Raw genomic sequence first — 5,034 nt, 5'->3', positions numbered from 1 at the left:
GTAAAAACACAAATAAAATGTACAAATCTCAAACTACTTTCGGCCCAACCTGTGCATCTTTCTTTTATGGACTGCTTGGATTAATATATATGTGTATATTATATATATATATATACATATATATATATTTATATATTTAGAATATATATATATTTTTTTTTAACCTGTCCTGTTCAGCTGTTTAACACAGAGAATGGAAGTCTAAGTGTCCGCTTGGTCTGAACAGTTTTAATGTTTCAGATTGAGAGTATGACATACTCCCATTGTGATCATTCAACATACCTCATTTATTATGACAAAGCTAGGAACAGGAAGTGGTTATGGGGGAACAGATGAAAAGAAACAAGAAAAAAACAAAAACAAGAAATACATTGAATGCCTACACTAACTATGAATATGTTGGTGCTATTGTCAGCCAGATGTATTTCCGGTTGACACCATGTGGAGGGCCTGTTGACCAGGGAAAGAAGGGGAGGGGGTAGTCTATAAGATAAGTGATTGGGAGGGGTGGCGTGTACACGAATCAGCTCTACGATCTAGAAACCAGTATGCGTGCAAATCCCTTATGAGTGTAAGCCCGTTGGCAACAGACCCTACGCCGCCCCATCGCCAATCCCGGCACCGGGGGCCCCCACGCAAGTGCGCCCAATCACATCTAGCCGCGCGCGAGCACCACCAAACACGAGACAGCCATGCAGACCCCTGTCCACCCACGCATGGTTTAGTGTACTACTTATTTCAACAGACTCGGGACTACATATGACGACATACTATCAAATTTACAGTAGTATAAAACTCTTTCGCTACTTGCAGGCAAGCAAAAGCTGAGCAGCGGACACGTCACGGCAGCGCATGGGGGAGAGAACTGTCAATCTATGGAGGCTTCATGGCAGCGATATTTACCTCATCTGTGCACAGGAAAATGAAAAGTATGATCACCATAATACTGATTTGCAATTAAACAGTATATACATTTACATACATTCAATTGCTGTCTACCCGCTCGAAGTGTACAGACGCACATTCTGAGATCCTGAAAGCACGCTCCTATCTTAACTGATAAGCGCTCAGGGCCGGGACCAGCCTGAAAAATACGACTCCAGTATGACTCGGAAAACTCTGAAACCTGAGGATCTGGATGAAGTCAAATCCTCCATCCAGAAAATAGTGGCCTCTCTGACCAACCTGGAAGCTTCTCTGACTAACCTGATTCAAAGCCAGAATCTGGAAGTCATGAAAGAATTACAGCTGATGCGCACTGAAAACGATAAGCTCAAGCAAGTGGTTGAGGAGAAGGAGGCTCGCATCAAAAGGTTGGAAATTCTGGCTGATGATCTCGACGAAGGAAGACGCGCAAATGATCTCATCATCTCTGGATTACAACCGACGCCCAGATCATATGCCGAGGCCGCGAGCTCACCTGTGGCTCAACAGGCAATTGCCAAGCTGCAAGAATTTGGAATAAAGGTGGACCCGCAGGACATCCGTCACTGCTTTCTGCTCCCAACTGGGGGGAGAGGACCAGCGACGGTGGTCGTGAAGTTGGCAGACCACAAGAGCAAGGTTGCCCTGCTTGACCAGCGCCACCACCTGAAAGGAACGAAGATTTTTCTGAATGACAACTTGACTCGCCGAAATGCCCAAATAGCGAGAAAAGCACGTCAGCTCAAAAAGGAGGGGAAAATTGCCAGCACCTGGGTCTCTGATTGCAAAATCCTTGTCAAGTCGCAAGACACGACGATAAGAGTCGTGAGAAGCCTGGAAGAGCTGACCTCATTCGAAAATTAATGATGACACCTGTTACCACCTTTCTGGATGACCAGATTGATGAGTACCATGATGACCCAACTGATAATCTTGATCCTGACCTCAACTTTTACAATAACATGTCGAACAACTGTAAATACTACACAGCGGAACAGTACTACAATTCCATGGATGTGGACGGTAAGCTGAAACAAATCCACTTCAACGCCAGGAGTCTATACAAAAATTTTGAAAGCATTGACGAATATCTACAGAGCTTCAATAACAAGTTTGATGTTACTGCTGCCTCAGAAATCTGGCTTAATGAAAACCAAGGAACTGACTTTAATTTGCACGGATACAACATTGCTATGATAACACCGACCATCTGCCTATCTTCACAAACTACACTCCACGCAACCACTGCTTAAATCCGACAAAGACAGTGTACAAAAGAATCAGAACTGATCAAAACATTGAAAACATGAAAAAAGATCTCTAAACTCAAGACTGGAATGATGTTTACAATGCAAACAATGTGAATACAGCTTATGGGTGCTTTATGAATACACTTCAGCATATTTAAAATAAGCACTGCCCGGTTAAATTGACTCCCACCAGACAAAGAATGCAAAACAAACCTTGGATGACCAAGACGCTTATCAACGCTTGCAAAAAGAAAACAGCGCTGTATGATTATTTTATCTCCCAAAGGACAGGGCCTGCTGAGGAGAAGTTTAAGAAATATAGAAATAAGTAGGGGTGCACATAAGTGGTCCGCATGCGCGCATGCGTACTGGACGTAGACAAACGCGCTGGCCCTCAACGGCTTCCATACGCTTTTGCGTACCGATGGTTGACCACTGTATTTGCGGCAGACACGAGAAAATCACTTCTCAAAATGTCAAAGAGACACCCCACTGAGTAATTATTTCCGTGTCCCCCCACCTCCGTCAAAAGACAGACAGACGACAGAGACGTCACCGGAGCTACCGGAAAAAAGGACTTTTGCTGAAAAGTGGCTGCAGGAGGTACCATGGCTAGAAGCAAATGATGCTCGCACGGAAATGTGGTGCAACTTTTTCCGTGAGAATCCCAATGTCGTTAATAAGAGCAGCGCGTTTTATGTAGGGTCAAAGAATTTTAGCCATCCAAACTTTGAAAAGCACGAAAAAAAAACAGAGCATGTGGCAATTAAGCAAACTATCGATGTCAGACAGGACCCCACTCGCCCTATGGACAAGTGGCAGAAAATAGTTATTGAAGAAGAGCGCCATGCACTGACAAACGTGTTTTTGCTCGCATTTCACAAAGCTAAACATGCACGTTCAATGAGCTCTTAGGAGGAGGACATCCCACTTTTACAAAGGCTTGGAGTTAATGTGGGAGCCGCATATGAATGTCCTTTATATTGAATGAGTGCTTTTATGTTTATTTCTTTACATTTCACTTCAAAGTAATGGCAATTTTATTGTGCCAGTTGATGTTAATCAAGCGTTAATTGTTTATACAATTAATTACAGGTAATTGACTCTAAGTAAAGCTTGTCATAATTTTATCGCATCAGCGCATCAGGCGGGTCGGCTCTCAAGCTCAATGAGGACCAAGTCACATCTCCAGGTCCTCCTCTGAGAACCTGGGCAAAAAAAATATGTGCACCCCTGGAAATAAGCTAAACTCCCTACACCAACTTGGACATCAGCTGATACAATGAACCCACTCAAATTGACAATATGTGAAATTCCATGGCAATCAATGACTTCTGAATGATATGTGAAAAAAAAAAAAAAAACTGATAATAACTGGACTGTAACACAAACATGCTCATTGACTGCGCATCCCGGACTGTTGGGGGACGGGTATCGATAAGCATTTGCTTTTTCCTATCTTTCTTTTGTCTGTCATCGTCTTTCTTTTGGGCAAATTCCACACTCTGAAACTGTCAGTGATTATGATGATCATGACAATGACAATAAATTCATTCATTCATTCATTCATACATGTCATTTTTTCCGAGTGTTTTATTTTTTTCGTGTCAGAGCGTGTCGGGTGTTGGTTGGTTTGACAATTTATGTCCATCCGTCCATCATGTGCTACTCAAGCACCCAAAGCAACGCACGCGTGCACAGGAGATGTTGCAATATGTCTACATTTTTCTTAACAGACTAATGAGAGTAGAAAGGCGACATCGTAAAGAGCAAACAATTATTTCTCGTCAGCGACAGGGGAGCTGACTGGATTATTTTCTTTATTATTACCAGTGCAAAAATTCAATATGATCATCTTTATACTGATTTGCAATGAAACTGTCTAATGTCAAAATGTAGTATTGTTTTCATTTCAGAGCAACACATCTGACAACTAGCTACTGTATTTACACTTTAGTTTAAACAATGGTTACCAAAAATAATTGTGATGAGCATAAAAACAAAAACACAACAGAGCGTGAGGTAAATATGATGTGTTGGTCATTCCAAATTTTGAAATTAAACTTTCGATTTATTTTTATTTTCGTGACAGCAAGCATGCCGCGTTGGCTGGTAGCAGCAGCATTGTATATGTGATCAAGATCATGCTAAAGAAAGTCCGTGCGCCCCCGACCCCAAACCCCCACTCCCCCACAAAAGGAAAATGTTTAACCGTGTCCTAAATCGAAATGCAAGCACGAGCCATGACTTTGATCCCATTGAAATACGACAGACGACGCGGAAGTTCTCCTTCGCTTTTGCAGCAGCGGGAGGGAGACGAGGCTGGGAAAGCAGAATGATATCGTCTGTCACTCATTTCTGAAACTACAACGAGCGGTCAATGAGGAGCCTGTGTGCAAGAGAGGGAGGGACCAAGCAATGTCACTTCCCGTTCAGTTATACTGCGAAGCGGTCTTTGGTGATTCGTTCGGCAACGTCACTTCCCGTTCACTAACAGAACGATTCATTTGGGCGGGGAGGGTGATGAGGGGGGCAAATGATTCGTTGAAAGATTTGTTTGAAGGAGTCTTTTTACTGAACGAACTGGAATGGATTCGTTTCCTCAAGTGAAACACAGATCCCGTCACTACTTGCATTACTTTTTGGTGCTACTTTATTCCCATCATGTTTGTCATTAGTCTTCTGAAGAAGTTCGAACAAAGGCCTTGCCAGTCGTGCGAAGTCTTAAATGAATGATCGGTAATAACTTAGAAAACCCAGCAAAGTTCTGACTTCTTCAACTGTGTGGGGTTTCTTCTCTTTCAAGGCAATTACGGCCTCCAAATCTTTTGGGTCAATGTGGACTCCTTCGCCAGAGACT

This window comes from Corythoichthys intestinalis, chromosome 17 (assembly GCF_030265065.1).
Source record: "Corythoichthys intestinalis isolate RoL2023-P3 chromosome 17, ASM3026506v1, whole genome shotgun sequence".
Classification (NCBI taxonomy): domain Eukaryota; kingdom Metazoa; phylum Chordata; class Actinopteri; order Syngnathiformes; family Syngnathidae; genus Corythoichthys; species Corythoichthys intestinalis.
This window is presented reverse-complemented; position numbering follows the sequence as displayed.